Here is a 19,499-nt window from a genome sequence, read left to right as displayed (position 1 = left end):
ATGGGTAACAAGAAAAGCGCTGATATTTACACATGGACACTCTGTTTGTAATTGTTTCATCTACCTTTTATGTTTTTGCTGCGATGGTGGATAACTCAATAAACCACTATACTTTCGTCAGAATATCATGACATTTTTCTTTTAAGAATAACGCACCTGGTTAAGTCTTGATTAGATATTTTTGAGCAATAATGATTTTTAACAGAGTACCTGGTTATGCCATTCGGGCTTTCTAATGCTCCATCAGTGTTTCAGTCCTTTATGCATGACATCTTCCGAGAGTACCTGGATAAATTCCTGATTGTATACTTGGATGATATTTTGGTCTTGTCGGATGATTGGGAGTCTCACGTGAAGCAGGTCAGAATGGTGTTCCAGGTCATGCGTGCAAATTCTTTGTTTGTGAAGGGGTCAAAGTGTCTCTTTAGTGTTCAGAAGGTTTCATTTTTGGGTTTCATTTTTTCCCCTTCTACTATCGAGATGGACCCTGTTAAAGTTCAGGCCATTTATGAGTGGACTCAGCCGACATCTCTGAAGAGTGCAAAAGTTCCTGGGCTTTGCTAATTTTTATCGTCGCTTCATCAATAATTTTTCTAGTATTGCTAAACCGTTGACTGATTTAACCAAGAAGGGTGCTGATGTGGTCAATTGGTCTTCTGCTGCTGTGGAAGCTTTTCAGGAGTTGAAGCGTCGTTTTTCTTCTGCCCCTGTGTTGTGTCAACCAGATGTTTCGCTCCCGTTCCAGGTCGAGGTTGATGCTTCTGAGATTGGAGCAGGGGCTGTTTTGTCGCAAAGAAGTTCTGATGGCTCGGTGATGAAACCATGCGCCTTCTTTTCCAGGAAATTTTCACCTGCTGAGCGTAATTATGATGTTGGCAATCGAGAGTTGCTGGCCATGAAGTGGGCATTCGAGGAGTGGCGTCATTGGCTTGAAGGAGCTAAGCATCGCATGGCGGTCTTGACTGATCATAAGAACTTGACTTATCTCGAGTCTGCCAAATGGTTGAATCCTAGACAGGCTCGTTGGTCGCTGTATTTCTCCCGTTTTGACTTTCTGGTTTTGTACCTTCCGGGTTCTAAAAATGTGAAGGCGGATGCCCTGTCTAGGAGTTTTGTGCCCGACTCTCCGGGTTTGTCTGAGCCGGCGGGTGTTCTCAAGGAGGGGGTAATTTTGTCTGCCATCTCCCCTGATTTGCGGCGGGTGCTGCAAAAATTTCAGGCTAATAGACCTGACCGTTGCCCAGCGGAGAAACTGTTTGTCCCTGATAAATGGACGAGTAGAGTTATCTCTGAGGTTCATGGTTCGGTGTTGGCTGGTCATCCTGGAATCTTTGGTACCAGAGATTTGGTGGCTAGATCCTTTTGGTGGCCGTCTCTGTCGCGGGATGTGCGTTCATTTGTGCAGTCCTGTGGGATTTGTGCCCGGGCTAAGCCCTGCTGTTCTCGTGCCAGTGGGTTGCTTTTGCCCTTGCCAGTCCCGAAGAGGCCCTGGACACATATCTCTATGGATTTTATTTCGGATCTCCCCGTCTCTCAAAAAATGTCGGTCATTTGGGTTGTTTGTGATCGCTTCTCGAAGATGGTCCATTTGATACCCTTGTCTAAATTGCCTTCCTCCTCTGATTTGGTACCATTGTTCTTCCAGCATGTGGTTCATTTACATGGCATTCCGGAGAACATCGTTTCTGACAGAGGTTCCCAGTTTGTTTCGAGGTTTTGGCGAGCCTTTTGTGCTAGGATGGGCATTGATTTGTCTTTTTCCTTGGCTTTCCATCCTCAGACAAATGGCCAGACTGAACGAACCAATCAGACCTGGGAAACATATCTGAGATGTTTTGTTTCTGCCGATCAGGATGATTGGGTGTCTTTTTTGCCTTTGGCTGAGTTCGCCCTTAGTAATCGGGCCAGCTCGGCTACTTTGGTTTCGCCGTTTTTCTGCAATTCTGGTTTCCATCCTCGTTTCTCTTCAAGGCAGGTTGAGTCTTCTGACTGTCCTGGTGTGGATACTGTGGTGGATAGGTTGCAGCAGATTTGGACTCATGTGGTGGACAATTTGACATTGTCTCAGGAGAAGGCTCAACGTTTCGCTAACCGCAGGCGCTGTGTGGGTCCCCGACTTCGTGTTGGGGATTTGGTTTGGTTGTCATCTCGTTATATTCCTATGAAAGTTTCCTCTCCTAAGTTTCAGCCTCGTTTCATTGGTCCGTATAGGATTTCTGAGGGTCTTAATCCTGTGTCTTTTCGTTTGACCCTTCCAACTTCTTTTTCCATCCATAACGTATTCCATAGGTCATTGTTGCGGAGATACGTGGCACCTGTGGTTCTATCCGTTGATCCTCCTGCCCCGGTTTTGGTTGAGGGGGAGTTGGAGTATATAGTGGAGAAGATTTTGGATTCTCGTATTTCGAGACGGAAACTTCAGTACCTGGTTAAGTGGAAGGGTTATGGTCAGGAAGATAATTCCTGGGTCTTTGCCTCTGATGTTCATGCTGCCGATCTGGTTCGTGCCTTTCATTTGGCCCATCCTGGTCGGCCTGGGGGCTCTGGTGAGGGTTCGGTGACCCCTCCTCAAGGGGGGGTACTGTTGTGAATTCTGTGTTCAAGCTCCCTCCTGTGGTCATGAGTGGTACTTCGGCTGGTTCTGTCTATGAGCTTCCGCTGGTGGATGTGAGTGGGGCTGCGGCTTCTGAGTTTCCTTCCTCAGGTGACGAGGTTAAGTCGTTAGGTGCTGCTCTATTTAACTCCACCTAGTTCTTTGTTCCTGGCCTCCAGTCAATGTTCCAGTATTGGTCTGGCTCTCTCCTGGATCGTTCTTGTGGCCTGCCTGCCCTGCATAAGCTAAGTTGCTTGTGTTACTTTTGTTTGCTATATTTTCTGTCCAGCTTGCTATATTGGTTTTTCTTGCTTGCTGGAAGCTCTGAGACGCAGAGGGAGCACCTCCGTACCGTTAGTCGGTGCGGAGGGTCTTTTTGCCCCTCTGCGTGGTTGTTTTTAGGTTTTTGTGCTGACCGCAAAGCTATCTTTCCTATCCTCGGTCTATTCAGTAAGTCGGGCCTCACTTTGCTAAAATCTATTTCATCTCTGTGTTTGTATTTTCATCTTAACTCACAGTCATTATATGTGGGGGGCTGCATTTTCCTTTGGGGAATTTCTCTAAGGCAAGGTAGGCTTATTTTTCTATCTTCAGGGCTGGTTAGTTTCTCAGGCTGTGCCGAGTTGCATAGGGAGCGTTAGGCGCAATCAACGGCTACCTCTAGTGTGGTATGATAGGATTAGGGATTGCGGTCAGCAGAGTTCCCACGTCTCAGAGCTCGTCCTATGTTAGTAACTATCAGGTCACTTTGTGTGCTCTTAACCACTAGGTCCATTGTGGTTCTGAATCACCTGCTCGTAACACAGACCACTTTCTAAACTTCTGACAGTACACCTCCGCTTCATCCTGACCCTGACACAAAGCCAGCAAGATTTTCTCTGCCTGATCCACTGAATTTGGTTCATCATAAAGCAATCCAAGCGCCAGAAAAAATGCATCAACATCACGCAATGCAGGATCTCCTGGCGCAAGGGAAAATGCCCAGTCTTGAGGGTCACCACGCAACAAAGAAATAACGATTTTTACCTGTTGAACGGGGTCACCAGAGGAGCGGGGTTTCAAAGCCAGAAACAGTTTACAATTATTTTTGAAATTCAAGAACCTAGATCTATCCCCAGAAAATAAGTCAGGAATAGGAATTCTAGGCTCTAACATAGCATTCTGAACCACAAAATCTTGAATGTTTTGTACCCTTTCAGTGAGATGATCCACACAAGAGGACAGACCTTGAATGTCCATATCTACACCTGTGTCCTGAACGACCCAAAGGTCTAGGGGAAAAGAAAGACAAAACACAGTGCAAAGAAAAAAAATGGTCTCAGAAGTTCTCTTATCCCTCTATTGAGATGCATTAATACTTTGGGCCAGCTGTACTGTTATGACCTGGTGGTTAGGAGCACACGGAATGACCTGATAGTTAAACCTCATACAGGACGAGCTCTGGGATGTGGGAACTCTGCTGACCGCAAGCCCTAATCCCATCACACACACTAAAAATAGCCGTGGAGCATACCTAACTCGGCCTAGACGCCTCTTCACAGCCTAAGAGCTAACTAGCCCTAGAGATAGAAAATAAAGCCTACCTTGCCTCAGAGAAATTCCCCAAAGGTAAAGGAAGCCCCCCACATATATTGACTGAGAGTAAAGATGAAAGTCACAAACGCAGAAATGAAACAGGTTTCAGCAAAGGGAGGCCAGACTTACTAAATAGACAGAGGATAGGAAAGGTAACTTTGCGATCAGCACAAAAACCTACAAAAGACCACACAGAGTGTGCAAAAAGGACCTCCGCACCGACTCACGGTGCAGAGGGGCCACTCTGCATCCCAAAGCTTCCAGCTAGCAAGACAAAATCATGATAACCAGCTGGACAAGAAAACAGTGAACAAATAATGACTATCAGGAACTTAGCTTCTGCAGGAGAAGGCAGGTCACCAGAGAGATCCAGAAGCGAACTGAAGCAATGCAAAAACATTGACAGCTGGCGTGGAGTAACGATCTGAGGGGAGTTAAATAGAGCAGCCAACCAAAGGATAAACCACGTCACTTGTGTAAGGAACCTCAGAAGCAGCAGCTGCACTCATAGCCACCAGAGGGAGCCCATAGACAGAACTCGCCGAAGTACCATTCACAACCACAGGAGGGAGCTCGACAACAGAATTCACAACACCTGTGTCCAAAACTGGGGCTTATTTTTAGCCAAGGGTGTAGCATCAATGCCCCTTAAAGGAATAGGATTCTGCAAAGGCTGCAAGGGAAAACCACAACGCCTGGCAAACTCAAAGTCCATTAAGTTCAAGGCGGCGCCTGAATCCACAAACGCCATGACAGAAAATGATGACAATGAGCAGATCAAGGACACAGATAACAGAAATTTAGGTTGTACAGTACTGATGGTAAATGAACTAGCGATCCTCTTTGTCCGCTTAGGGCAGACTGAAATGACATGAGAAGCATCGCCACAATAGTAACACAACCTATTCTGACGTCTGAATCCTTGTCGTTCCGTTCTAGACAGAATCCTATCACTGCATTGGCTCAGGAATCTGCTCTGAGGACAACGCCACAGCGCACACAGTTCTGTGCTCCCGCAAGCGCCGGTCAATCTGAATGGCCAGAGACATAGAATCACTCAGACTGGAAGGCGTGGGAAACCCCACCATAACATCTTTAACGGATTCAGAAAGACCCTTTCTGAAAATTGCCGCCAAAGCATCATTATTCCATTTAGTCAACACAGACCATTTTCTGAATTTCTGACAATACAATTCTGCCGCCTCTTGACCCTGAGACAGGGCCAACAAGGTCTTCTCAGCTTGATCCACAGAATTAGGTTCATCATATAATAATCCTAAAGCCTGAAAAAAGGAGTCTACATTAAGCAAAGCCTGATTCCCAGAATCCAGGGAAAACGCCAAATCCTGCGGATCACCACGCAGCAGGGAGATGACGATTTTAACCTGCTGAATGGAATCACCGGAGGATCGAGGTCTCAAAGCAAAAAACAGTTTACAGTTGTTTTTAAAACTCAAAAATTTGGACCTGTCACCAAAAAACAAATCAGGAGTAGGAATCTTCGGTTCTAAAACAGGAGTTTGAACAATATAATCAGAAATACCCTGTACCCTAGCAGCAAGCTGGTCTACACGAGAAGCTAATTCCTGAACATCCATGCTAGCACAACACTCCTCAGCCACCCAGAGATAAAGAGGGAAGAGAAGACAAAACAGACTGAAGAAAAAAAAATGGTTCAACACCTTTCTTCCTTTCTTCTGAGATGCATTTAACTCATTGTTGGCCAGTTGTACTGTTATGATCCGGTGACCTTGGAGCAGCATGAAAACTTTCACTGGAGTAGGTGGTAACTGTACTGACCGCAAATCCTGATCTTAACACCGCAACTAGAAGTAGCCGTGGGGTGTACCTAACAAACCCTAGACACCTCATCACAGCCGGAGGACTAAATACCCCTAAAGATGGAAATAGGAATTCTACCTTGCCTCAGAGCAGAACCCCAAAGGATAGGCAGCCCCCCACAAATATTGGCTGTGAGTAGGAGAGGAAAGACACACACAGGCAGAAAACAGGATTTAGCACAAGAGGCCACTCTAGCTAAAATAGGAAAGGATAGGACAGAGTACTGTGCGGTCAGTATTAAAATCCTTCCAAAAATATCCACAGCAGATTATACAAAAATTCCTCCATCTAACTAAAGACGTGGAAAGTATATCTGCAACTCCAGAGAATCCTACACTCAGAGCAGGAATATAATCAAAAAACAAGCACACAGCATGTGTGCCATAGAAAAAGAAACAGACACTTATCTTTGCTGAATTCGCAGCTAAGCAGGAGAAGCCAGACAGAGGTCCAACACCTCCCAAGAAACATTGACAATTGGCAAGGACTAATGAGTCCTGCAAACCTAAATACCCCAGTCAGAATTGCAATTAGCAGATACACCTGTCCAGGACTGCAGCCCAGGGACAACTGCATTACCATGTACAACCACCGGAGGGAGCCCAAAAGCAGAATTCACAACACTCACCACACCTCTAGATAAGTTCCTTAGGGGGTCTACTTTCCAATATGGTGTCACTTGTGGGGGGTTTCAATGTTTAGGCACATCAGTGGCTCTCCAATCGCAACATGGCGTCCCATCTCAATTCCTGTCAATTTTGCATTGAAAGGTCAAACGGCACTCCTTCCCTTCCGAGCTCTCCCATGCGCCCAAACAGTGGTTTACCCCCACAAATGGGGTATCAGAGTACTCAGGACAAATGGTGCAACAACTTTTGTGGTCCAATTTCTTCTGTTACCATTGGGAAAATAAAAGATTGGGGGCAAAAAGATAATTTTTGTGAAAAAAAATGATTTTTTATTTTTACGGTTCTACATTATAAACTTCTGTGAAGCACTTGGTGGGTCAAAGTGCTCACCACACCTCTAGATAAGTTCCTTAGGGGGTCTACTTTCCAAAATGGTGTCACTTGTGGGGGGTTTCAATGTTTAGGCACATCAGTGGCTCTCCAAACGCAACATGAAGTCCCATCTCAATCCCAGTCAATTTTGCATTGAAAAGTCAAATGGCGCTCCTTCCCTTCCGAGCTCTGCCATGCGCCCAAACTGTGGTTAACCCCCACATATGGGGTATTGGCGTACTCAGGACAAATTGTACAACAATGTTTGGGGTCCATTTTCTCCTGTAACCCTTGGTAAAATAAAACAAATTGGAGCTGAAGTAAATATTTTGTGAAAGTTAAATGTTAATTTTTATTTAAACATTCCAAAAATTCCTGTGATACACCTGAAGGGTTAATAAATTTCTTGAATGTGGTTTTGAGAACCTTGAGGGGTGCAGTTTTTAGAATGGTGTCACACTTGGGTATTTTCTATCATATAGACCTCTCAAAATGACTTCAAATGAGATGTGGTCCCTAAAATAAAATGGTGTTGTAAAAATGAGAAATTGCTGGTCAAATTTTAACCCTTATAACTCCCTAACAAAAAAAAAATTTGGTTCCAAAATTGTGCTGATGTAAAGCAGATATGTGGGAAATGTTACTTATTAAGTATTTTGTGTGACATATCTCTGTGATTTAATTGCATAAAAATTCAAAGTTGGAAAATTGCAAAATTTTCAAAATTTTCGCCAAATTTCCATTTTTTTCACAAATAAACGCAGGTAATAGCAAAGAAATTTTACCACTATCATGAAGTACAATATGTCACGAGAAAACGATGTCAGAATCACCATTATCCGTTGAAGCGTTCCAGAGTTATAACCTCATAAAGGGACAGTGGTCAGAATTGTAAAAATTGGCCCGGTCCATAACGTGCAAACCACCCTTGGGGGTAAAGGGGTTAAAAATGTGTTTTATTTAAGTTATGTAGGTTAATATCTTATCAACAATACTTTGATGAAAAATATCATTTGGGAATTGAGTTCAAAACATAAAAAAAATAATCCTTGCTGGGAACAGCTAACACTTTGTTCATGCCATTGTCATCTTTAAATTTGTAAGAAAAGAGAGTTTATTATTAAATTTTTATATTTTAAACTGGAAATCCCTGAATCAGAATGTCATGATCTTAATTCATCCTTGTTTATATCTTTTCCAAAATGGGATTAAAAGTTACAAATTTCCTGATGGCTTCCATATATTATCTCGTGCACTTTTCATGAGAAGTATTGGGTGTACATGCTTTTCAACTGACCTCGTGGCGCAACGGTAGCGCGTCTGACTCCAAATCAGAAGATTGCGTGTTCAAATCACGTCGGGGTCAAGTAACTGTCATCTTTTCATAACTTAATCGATGCTTGGGTAAAGATTGAAACGGAAACTGTGTAATCCTACTGACAATAGAATAACTCAACGTTGTTGTCATGTGTCAGCGCAGTGTTTGAAAAGTGTTTTATTTAAATGATATAGATTAATATCTTATCAACAATACTTTGATGAGAAATATCATTTGGGAATTGAGTTCAAAACATAAAAAAATCTATGCCGGGAACAGCTAATACTTTGTTCATGCCATTGTCTTCTTTAAATTTCTAAGAGAAGAGGGCTTATTACTAGATATTTAATTTTAAACTGGAAATCAATGAATCCGAATGTGATGATTTTAATTCAGACCTTTTTATGTCTTTTCTAAACTGTGATTAAAAGTAGCAAATTTCCAGATGGGGTCCATATATTATCTCATGCACTTTTCATGTGAAGTATTGGAGGAAAAATGCTTTTCAACTGATCTTGTGCACAATGGTAGCGCTTCTGACTCCAGTAAAGAAGGCTGCGTGTTGATATCACATCAGGGTCGAGAAGCTCTTTCATCTTTTCATAACTTCATCGATGCTTGTGTTAAGATTGAAAACGGAAACTGAGTAATTCCACTGACAATAGAAAAATTTGACTTTGTTGCCACCTGTAGGCAAAGTGTTTAAAAATGTGTTTTATTTAAGTTATGTAGATTAACATCTTATCAACAATACTGTGATGAAAAATATCATTTGGGAATTGAGTTCAAAACATAAAAAAAATAATCCTTGCCGGGAACAGCTAACACTTTGTTCATGCCATTGTCATCTTTGAATTTGTAAGAAAAGAGAGTTTATTATTAGATTTTAAATTTTAAACTGGAAATCCCTGAATCAGAATGTCATGATCTTAATTCATCCTTGTTTATATCTTTTCCAAAATGGGAGTAAAAGTTGCAAGTTTCCTGATGGCTTCCAGATATTATCTCGTGCACTTTTCATGAGAAGTATTGGGCGTACATGCTTTTCAACTGACCTCGTGGCGCAACGGTAGCGCGTCTGACTCCAGATCAGAAGGTTGCGTGTTCAAATCACGTCGGGGTCAAATAACTCTATCATCTTTTCTTAACTTAATCGATGCTTGTGTAAAGATTGAAACGGAAACTGCGTAATCCTACTGACAATAGAATAGCTCAAGTTGTCATGTGTCAGCGCAGTGTTTGAAAAGTGTTTTATTTAAATGATATAGATTAATATCTTATCAACAATACTTTGATGAGAAATATCATCTGGGAATTGAGTTCAAAACATAAAAAAATCCATGCCGGGAACAGCCAATACTTTGTTCATGCCATTGTCTTCTTTGAATTTCTTAGAGAAGAGGGCTTATTACTAGATATTTAATTTTAAACTGGAAATCAATGAATCCGAATGTGATGATTTTAATTCAGCCCTGTTTATGTCTTTTCTAAACTGTGATTAAAAGTAGCAAATTTCCAGATGGGGTCCATATATTATCTCATGCACTTTTCATGTGAAGTATTGGAGCAAACATGCTTTTCAACTGACCTTGTGCACAATGGTAGCGCTTCTGACTCCTTTAAAGAAGGATGCGTGTTGATATCACATCAGGGTCGAGAAGCTCTTTCATCTTTTCATAACTTCATCGATGCTTGTGTTAAGATTGAAAACGGAAACTGAGTAATTCCACTGACAATAGAAAAATTCGACTTTGTTGCCACCTGTAGGCAAAGTGTTTAAAAATGTGTTTTATTTAAGTTATGTAGATTAACATCTTATCAACAATACTGTGATGAAAAATATCATTTGGGAATTGAGTTCAAAACATAAAAAAAATAATCCTTGCCGGGAACAGCTAACACTTTGTTCATGCCATTGTCATCTTTGAATTTGTAAGAAAAGAGAGTTTATTATTAGATTTTAAATTTTAAACTGGAAATCCCTGAATCAGAATGTCATGATCTTAATTCATCCTTGTTTATATCTTTTCCAAAATGGGAGTAAAAGTTGCAAGTTTCCTGATTAGTGTTGAGCGATACCGTCCGATACTTGAAAGTATCGGTATCGGATAGTATCGGCCGATACCCGAAAAATATCGGATATCGCCGATACCGATATCCGATACCAATACAAGTCAATGGGACATCAAGTATCGGAATGTATCCTCATGGATCCCAGGGTCTGAAGGAGAGGAAACTCTCCTTCAGGCCCTGGGATCCATATTAAAGTGTAAAATAAAGAATTAAAATAAAAAATATTGTTATATTCACCTCTCCGGCGGCCCCTGGACATCAGCGGGAGGATCCGGCGTCTGGCACGGCTTCTTTCTTCAAAATGCGCGCCTTCAGGACCTGTGGAATGACGTCCCGGCTTCTGATTGGTCGCGTGCCGCCCATGTGACCGCCGCGCGACCAATCAGAAGCCGCGACGTCATTCCTCAGGTCCTAAAAGGCGCTTATTCTAGGACTTTAGCTGAGGAATGACGTCGCGGCTTCTGATTGGTCGCGTGGCGGTCACATGGGCGGCACGCGACCAATCAGAAGCCGGGACGTCATACCACAGGTCCTGAAGGCGCGCATTTTGAAGAAAGAAGCCGTGCCGGACGCCGGATCCTCCCGCTGATGTCCAGGGGCCGCCGGAGAGGTGAATATAACAATATTTTTTATTTTAATTCTTTATTTTACACTTCCGATACCGATACCCGATATCACAAAAATATCGGATCTCGGTATCGGAATTCCGATACCGCAAGTATCGGCCGATACCCGATACTTGCGGTATCGGAATGCTCAACACTATTCCTGATGGCTTCCAGATATTATCTCGTGCACTTTTCATGAGAAGTATTGGGCGTACATGCTTTTCAACTGACCTCGTGGCGCAACGGTAGCGCGTCTGACTCCAGATCAGAAGGTTGCGTGTTCAAATCACATCGGGGTCAAATAACTCTATCATCTTTTCTTAACTTAATCGATGCTTGGGTAAAGATTGAAACGGAAACTGCGTAATCCTACTGACAATAGAATAGCTCAAGTTGTCATGTGTCAGCGCAGTGTTTGAAAAGTGTTTTATTTAAATGATATAGATTAATATCTTATCAACAATACTTTGATGAGAAATATCATCTGGGAATTGAGTTCAAAACATAAAAAATCCATGCCGGGAACAGCCAATACTTTGTTCATGCCATTGTCTTCTTTGAATTTCTTAGAGAAGAGGGCTTATTACTAGATATTTAATTTTAAACTGGAAATCAATGAATCCGAATGTGATGATTTTAATTCAGCCCTGTTTATGTCTTTTCTAAACTGTGATTAAAAGTAGCAAATTTCCAGATGGGGTCCATATATTATCTCATGCACTTTTCATGTGAAGTATTGGAGCAAACATGCTTTTCAACTGACCTTGTGCACAATGGTAGCGCTTCTGACTCCTTTAAAGAAGGATGCGTGTTGATATCACATCAGGGTCGAGAAGCTCTTTCATCTTTTCATAACTTCATCGATGCTTGTGTTAAGATTGAAAACGGAAACTGAGTAATTCCACTGACAATAGAAAAATTCGACTTTGTTGCCACCTGTAGGCAAAGTGTTTAAAAATGTGTTTTATTTAAGTTATGTAGATTAACATCTTATCAACAATACTGTGATGAAAAATATCATTTGGGAATTGAGTTCAAAACATAAAAAAAATAATCCTTGCCGGGAACAGCTAACACTTTGTTCATGCCATTGTCATCTTTGAATTTGTAAGAAAAGAGAGTTTATTATTAGATTTTAAATTTTAAACTGGAAATCCCTGAATCAGAATGTCATGATCTTAATTCATCCTTGTTTATATCTTTTCCAAAATGGGAGTAAAAGTTGCAAGTTTCCTGATGGCTTCCAGATATTATCTCGTGCACTTTTCATGAGAAGTATTGGGCGTACATGCTTTTCAACTGACCTCGTGGCGCAACGGTAGCGCGTCTGACTCCAGATCAGAAGGTTGCGTGTTCAAATCACATCGGGGTCAAATAACTCTATCATCTTTTCTTAACTTAATCGATGCTTGGGTAAAGATTGAAACGGAAACTGCGTAATCCTACTGACAATAGAATAGCTCAAGTTGTCATGTGTCAGCGCAGTGTTTGAAAAGTGTTTTATTTAAATGATATAGATTAATATCTTATCAACAATACTTTGATGAGAAATATCATTTGGGAATTGAGTTCAAAACATAAAAAAATCTATGCCGGGAACAGCTAATACTTTGTTCATGCCATTGTCTTCTTTAAATTTCTAAGAGAAGAGGGCTTATTACTAGATATTTAATTTTAAACTGGAAATCAATGAATCCGAATGTGATGATTTTAATTCAGCCCTTTTTATGTCTTTTCTAAACTGTGATTAAAAGTAGCAAATTTCCAGATGGGGTCCATATATTATCTCATGCACTTTTCATGTGAAGTATTGGAGGAAAAATGCTTTTCAACTGATCTTGTGCACAATGGTAGCGCTTCTGACTCCAGTAAAGAAGGCTGCGTGTTGATATCACATCAGGGTCGAGAAGCTCTTTCATCTTTTCATAACTTCATCGATGCTTGTGTTAAGATTGAAAACGGAAACTGAGTAATTCCACTGACAATAGAAAAATTTGACTTTGTTGCCACCTGTAGGCAAAGTGTTTAAAAATGTGTTTTATTTAAGTTATGTAGATTAACATCTTATCAACAATACTGTGATGAAAAATATCATTTGGGAATTGAGTTCAAAACATAAAAAAAATAATCCTTGCCGGGAACAGCTAACACTTTGTTCATGCCATTGTCATCTTTGAATTTGTAAGAAAAGAGAGTTTATTATTTGATTTTACATTTTAAACTGGAAATCCCTGAATCAGAATGTCATGATCTTAATTCATCCTTGTTTATATCTTTTCCAAAATGGGAGTAAAAGTTGCAAGTTTCCTGATGGCTTCCAGATATTATCTCGTGCACTTTTCATGAGAAGTATTGGGCGTACATGCTTTTCAACTGACCTCGTGGCGCAACGGTAGCGCGTCTGACTCCAGATCGGAAGGTTGCGTGTTCAAATCACGTCGGGGTCAAATAACTCTATCATCTTTTCTTAACTTAATCGATGCTTGTGTAAAGATTGAAACGGAAACTGCGTAATCCTACTGACAATAGAATAGCTCAAGTTGTCATGTGTCAGCGCAGTGTTTGAAAAGTGTTTTATTTAAATGATATAGATTAATATCTTATCAACAATACTTTGATGAGAAATATCATCTGGGAATTGAGTTCAAAACATAAAAAAATCCATGCCGGGAACAGCCAATACTTTGTTCATGCCATTGTCTTCTTTGAATTTCTTAGAGAAGAGGGCTTATTACTAGATATTTAATTTTAAACTGGAAATCAATGAATCCGAATGTGATGATTTTAATTCAGCCCTGTTTATGTCTTTTCTAAACTGTGATTAAAAGTAGCAAATTTCCAGATGGGGTCCATATATTATCTCATGCACTTTTCATGTGAAGTATTGGAGCAAACATGCTTTTCAACTGACCTTGTGCACAATGGTAGCGCTTCTGACTCCTTTAAAGAAGGATGCGTGTTGATATCACATCAGGGTCGAGAAGCTCTTTCATCTTTTCATAACTTCATCGATGCTTGTGTTAAGATTGAAAACGGAAACTGAGTAATTCCACTGACAATAGAAAAATTCGACTTTGTTGCCACCTGTAGGCAAAGTGTTTAAAAATGTGTTTTATTTAAGTTATGTAGATTAACATCTTATCAACAATACTGTGATGAAAAATATCATTTGGGAATTGAGTTCAAAACATAAAAAAAATAATCCTTGCCGGGAACAGCTAACACTTTGTTCATGCCATTGTCATCTTTGAATTTGTAAGAAAAGAGAGTTTATTATTAGATTTTAAATTTTAAACTGGAAATCCCTGAATCAGAATGTCATGATCTTAATTCATCCTTGTTTATATCTTTTCCAAAATGGGAGTAAAAGTTGCAAGTTTCCTGATGGCTTCCAGATATTATCTCGTGCACTTTTCATGAGAAGTATTGGGCGTACATGCTTTTCAACTGACCTCGTGGCGCAACGGTAGCGCGTCTGACTCCAGATCAGAAGGTTGCGTGTTCAAATCACATCGGGGTCAAATAACTCTATCATCTTTTCTTAACTTAATCGATGCTTGGGTAAAGATTGAAACGGAAACTGCGTAATCCTACTGACAATAGAATAGCTCAAGTTGTCATGTGTCAGCGCAGTGTTTGAAAAGTGTTTTATTTAAATGATATAGATTAATATCTTATCAACAATACTTTGATGAGAAATATCATCTGGGAATTGAGTTCAAAACATAAAAAAATCCATGCCGGGAACAGCCAATACTTTGTTCATGCCATTGTCTTCTTTGAATTTCTTAGAGAAGAGGGCTTATTACTAGATATTTAATTTTAAACTGGAAATCAATGAATCCGAATGTGATGATTTTAATTCAGCCCTGTTTATGTCTTTTCTAAACTGTGATTAAAAGTAGCAAATTTCCAGATGGGGTCCATATATTATCTCATGCACTTTTCATGTGAAGTATTGGAGCAAACATGCTTTTCAACTGACCTTGTGCACAATGGTAGCGCTTCTGACTCCTTTAAAGAAGGATGCGTGTTGATATCACATCAGGGTCGAGAAGCTCTTTCATCTTTTCATAACTTCATCGATGCTTGTGTTAAGATTGAAAACGGAAACTGAGTAATTCCACTGACAATAGAAAAATTCGACTTTGTTGCCACCTGTAGGCAAAGTGTTTAAAAATGTGTTTTATTTAAGTTATGTAGATTAACATCTTATCAACAATACTGTGATGAAAAATATCATTTGGGAATTGAGTTCAAAACATAAAAAAAATAATCCTTGCCGGGAACAGCTAACACTTTGTTCATACCATTGTCATCTTTGAATTTGTAAGAAAAGTGAGTTTATTATTAGATTTTAAATTTTAAACTGGAAATCCCTGAATCAGAATGTCATGATCTTAATTCATCCTTGTTTATATCTTTTCCAAAATGGAAGTAAAAGTTGCAAGTTTCCTGATGGCTTCCAGATATTATCTCGTGCACTTTTCATGAAAAGTATTGGGCGTACATGCTTTTCAACTGAACTCGTGGCGCAACGGTAGCGCGTCTGACTCCAGATCAGAAGGTTGCGTGTTCAAATCACGTCGGGGTCAAATAACTCTATCATCTTTTCTTAACTTAATCGATGCTTGGGTAAAGATTGAAACGGAATCTGCGTAATCCTACTGACAATAGAATAGCTCAAGTTGTCATGTGTCAGCGCAGTGTTTGAAAAGTGTTTTATTTAAATGATATAGATTAATATCTTATCAACAATACTTTGATGAGAAATATCATTTGGGAATTGAGTTCAAAACATAAAATAATCCATGCCGGGAACAGCCAATACTTTGTTCATGCCATTGTCTTCTTTGAATTTCTTAGAGAAGAGGGCTTATTACTAGATATTTAATTTTAAACTGGAAATCAATGAATCCGAATGTGATGATTTTAATTCAGCCCTGTTTATGTCTTTTCTAAACTGTGATTAAAAGTAGCAAATTTCCAGATGGGGTCCATATATTATCTCATGCACTTTTCATGTGAAGTATTGGAGCAAACATGCTTTTCAACTGACCTTGTGCACAATGGTAGCGCTTCTGACTCCTTTAAAGAAGGATGCGTGTTGATATCACATCAGGGTCGAGAAGCTCTTTCATCTTTTCATAACTTCATCGATGCTTGTGTTAAGATTGAAAACGGAAACTGAGTAATTCCACTGACAATAGAAAAATTCGACTTTGTTGCCACCTGTAGGCAAAGTGTTTAAAAATGTGTTTTATTTAAGTTATGTAGATTAACATCTTATCAACAATACTGTGATGAAAAATATCATTTGGGAATTGAGTTCAAAACATAAAAAAAATAATCCTTGCCGGGAACAGCTAACACTTTGTTCATGCCATTGTCATCTTTGAATTTGTAAGAAAAGAGAGTTTATTATTAGATTTTAAATTTTAAACTGGAAATCCCTGAATCAGAATGTCATGATCTTAATTCATCCTTGTTTATATCTTTTCCAAAATGGGAGTAAAAGTTGCAAGTTTCCTGATGGCTTCCAGATATTATCTCGTGCACTTTTCATGAGAAGTATTGGGCGTACATGCTTTTCAACTGACCTCGTGGCGCAACGGTAGCGCGTCTGACTCCAGATCAGAAGGTTGCGTGTTCAAATCACGTCGGGGTCAAATAACTATCATCTTTTCTTAACTTAATCGATGCTTGGGTAAAGATTGAAACGGAAACTGCGTAATCCTACTGACAATAGAATAGCTCAAGTTGTCATGTGTCAGCGCAGTGTTTGAAAAGTGTTTTATTTAAATGATATAGATTAATATCTTATCAACAATACTTTGATGAGAAATATCATCTGGGAATTGAGTTCAAAACATAAAAAAATCCATGCCGGGAACAGCCAATACTTTGTTCATGCCATTGTCTTCTTTGAATTTCTTAGAGAAGAGGGCTTATTACTAGATATTTAATTTTAAACTGGAAATCAATGAATCCGAATGTGATGATTTTAATTCAGCCCTGTTTATGTCTTTTCTAAACTGTGATTAAAAGTAGCAAATTTCCAGATGGGGTCCATATATTATCTCATGCACTTTTCATGTGAAGTATTGGAGCAAACATGCTTTTCAACTGACCTTGTGCACAATGGTAGCGCTTCTGACTCCTTTAAAGAAGGATGCGTGTTGATATCACATCAGGGTCGAGAAGCTCTTTCATCTTTTCATAACTTCATCGATGCTTGTGTTAAGATTGAAAACGGAAACTGAGTAATTCCACTGACAATAGAAAAATTCGACTTTGTTGCCACCTGTAGGCAAAGTGTTTAAAAATGTGTTTTATTTAAGTTATGTAGATTAACATCTTATCAACAATACTGTGATGAAAAATATCATTTGGGAATTGAGTTCAAAACATAAAAAAAATAATCCTTGCCGGGAACAGCTAACACTTTGTTCATGCCATTGTCATCTTTGAATTTGTAAGAAAAGAGAGTTTATTATTAGATTTTAAATTTTAAACTGGAAATCCCTGAATCAGAATGTCATGATCTTAATTCATCCTTGTTTATATCTTTTCCAAAATGGGAGTAAAAGTTGCAAGTTTCCTGATGGCTTCCAGATATTATCTCGTGCACTTTTCATGAGAAGTATTGGGCGTAGATGCTTTTCAACTGACCTCGTGGCGCAACGGTAGCGCGTCTGACTCCAGATCAGAAGGTTGCGTGTTCAAATCACGTCGGGGTCAAATAACTATCATCTTTTCTTAACTTAATCGATGCTTGGGTAAAGATTGAAACGGAAACTGCGTAATCCTACTGACAATAGAATAGCTCAAGTTGTCATGTGTCAGCGCAGTGTTTGAAAAGTGTTTTATTTAAATGATATAGATTAATATCTTATCAACAATACTTTGATGAGAAATATCATCTGGGAATTGAGTTCAAAACATAAAAAAATCCATGCCGGGAACAGCCAATACTTTGTTCATGCCATTGTCTTCTTTGAATTTCTTAGAGAAGAGGGCTTATTACTAGATATTTAATTTTAAACTGGAAATCAATGAATCCGAATGTGATGATTTTAATTCAGCCCTGTTTATGTCTTTTCTAAACTGTGATTAAAAGAAGCAAATTTCCAGATGGGGTCCATATATTATCTCATGCACTTTTCATGTGAAGTATTGGAGCAAACATGCTTTTCAACTGACCTTGTGCACAATGTTAGCGCTTCTGACTCCATTAAAGAAGGCTGCGTGTTGATATCACATCAGGGTCGAGAAGCTCTTTCATCTTTTCATAACTTCGTCGATGCTTGTGTTAGTATTGAAAACGGAAACTGAGTAATTCAACTGACAATAGAAAAATTCGACTTTGTTGCCACCTGTAGGCAAAGTGTTTAAAAATGTGTTTTATTTAAGTTATGTAGATTAACATCTTATCAACAATACTGTGATGAAAAATATCATTTGGGAATTGAGTTCAAAACATAAAAAAAATAATCCTTGTCGGGAACAGCTAACACTTTGTTCATGCCATTGTCATCTTTGAATTTGTAAGAAAAGAGAGTTTATTATTAGATTTTAAATTTTAAACTGGAAATCCCTGATTCAGAATGTCATGATCTTAATTCATCCTTGTTTATATCTTTTCCAAAATGGGAGTAAAAGTTGCAAGTTTCCTGATGGCTTCCAGATATTATCTTGTGCACTTTCCATGAGAAGTATTGGGCGTACATGCTTTTCCACTGACCTCGTGGCGCAACGGTAGCGCGTCTGACTCCAGATCAGAAGGTTGCGTGTTCAAATCACGTCGCGGTCAAGTAACTCTATCATCTTTTCATAACTTAATCGATGCTTGGGTAAAGGTTGAAACGGAAACTGCGTAAGCATACTGACAATAGAATAGCTCAACTTTGTTGTCATGTGGCAGTGCAGTGTTTGAAAACTGTTTTATATAAATGATATAGATTAATATCTTATCAACAATACTTTGATGAGAAATATCATTTGGGAATTGAGTTCAAAACATAAAAAATGCCATGCCGGGAACAGCCAATACTTTGTTCATGCCATTGTCTTCTTTGAATTTCTTAGAGAAGAGGGCTTATTACTAGATATTTAATTTTAAACTGGAAATCAATGAATCCGAATGTGATGATTTTAATTCAGCCCTGTTTATGTCTTTTCTAAACTGTGATTAAAAGAAGCAAATTTCCAGATGGGGTCCATATATTATCTCATGCACTTTTCATGTGAAGTATTGGAGCAAACATGCTTTTCAACTGACCTTGTGCACAATGTTAGCGCTTCTGACTCCATTAAAGAAGGCTGCGTGTTGATATCACATCAGGGTCGAGAAGCTCTTTCATCTTTTCATAACTTCATTGATGCTTGTGTTAAGATTGAAAACGGAAACTGAGTAATTCCACTGACAATAGATAAATTCGACTTTGTTGCCACCTGTAGGCAAAGTGTTTAAAAATGTGTTTTATTTA

At 39.4% G+C, this 19,499-nt stretch overlaps 10 non-coding genes across 10 annotated transcripts; all 10 read left to right on the top strand.

Annotated features, from left to right (window-relative positions):
- The first annotated feature begins 8,305 nt into the window (after window positions 1-8,305).
- Window positions 8,306-8,377, top strand: TRNAW-CCA (transfer RNA tryptophan (anticodon CCA)). Its single transcript has one exon. It is a non-coding gene; the product is annotated as a tRNA-Trp (tRNA).
- Window positions 8,378-9,381: 1,004 nt separating this feature from the next.
- Window positions 9,382-9,453, top strand: TRNAW-CCA (transfer RNA tryptophan (anticodon CCA)). The gene has a single exon. It is a non-coding gene; the product is annotated as a tRNA-Trp (tRNA).
- A 1,785-nt stretch (window positions 9,454-11,238) lies between these two features.
- Window positions 11,239-11,310, top strand: TRNAW-CCA (transfer RNA tryptophan (anticodon CCA)). Its single transcript has one exon. It is a non-coding gene; the product is annotated as a tRNA-Trp (tRNA).
- A 1,001-nt stretch (window positions 11,311-12,311) lies between these two features.
- Window positions 12,312-12,383, top strand: TRNAW-CCA (transfer RNA tryptophan (anticodon CCA)). Its single transcript has one exon. It is a non-coding gene; the product is annotated as a tRNA-Trp (tRNA).
- A 1,002-nt stretch (window positions 12,384-13,385) lies between these two features.
- TRNAW-CCA (transfer RNA tryptophan (anticodon CCA)) lies at window positions 13,386-13,457 on the top strand. The gene has a single exon. It is a non-coding gene; the product is annotated as a tRNA-Trp (tRNA).
- A 1,002-nt stretch (window positions 13,458-14,459) lies between these two features.
- TRNAW-CCA (transfer RNA tryptophan (anticodon CCA)) lies at window positions 14,460-14,531 on the top strand. Its single transcript has one exon. It is a non-coding gene; the product is annotated as a tRNA-Trp (tRNA).
- A 1,002-nt stretch (window positions 14,532-15,533) lies between these two features.
- Window positions 15,534-15,605, top strand: TRNAW-CCA (transfer RNA tryptophan (anticodon CCA)). Its single transcript has one exon. It is a non-coding gene; the product is annotated as a tRNA-Trp (tRNA).
- A 1,002-nt stretch (window positions 15,606-16,607) lies between these two features.
- Window positions 16,608-16,679, top strand: TRNAW-CCA (transfer RNA tryptophan (anticodon CCA)). Its single transcript has one exon. It is a non-coding gene; the product is annotated as a tRNA-Trp (tRNA).
- Window positions 16,680-17,679: 1,000 nt separating this feature from the next.
- TRNAW-CCA (transfer RNA tryptophan (anticodon CCA)) lies at window positions 17,680-17,751 on the top strand. Its single transcript has one exon. It is a non-coding gene; the product is annotated as a tRNA-Trp (tRNA).
- A 1,000-nt stretch (window positions 17,752-18,751) lies between these two features.
- TRNAW-CCA (transfer RNA tryptophan (anticodon CCA)) lies at window positions 18,752-18,823 on the top strand. Its single transcript has one exon. It is a non-coding gene; the product is annotated as a tRNA-Trp (tRNA).
- The last annotated feature ends 676 nt before the right edge of the window (window positions 18,824-19,499 follow it).

The sequence above is a fragment of the Ranitomeya imitator genome, chromosome 4 (genome assembly GCF_032444005.1).
Source record: "Ranitomeya imitator isolate aRanImi1 chromosome 4, aRanImi1.pri, whole genome shotgun sequence".
NCBI classification, from domain to species: Eukaryota; Metazoa; Chordata; class Amphibia; order Anura; family Dendrobatidae; genus Ranitomeya; species Ranitomeya imitator.
The sequence above is the reverse complement of the archived record's forward strand: the minus strand, read 5'-3'. Positions and strand labels throughout refer to the sequence as shown.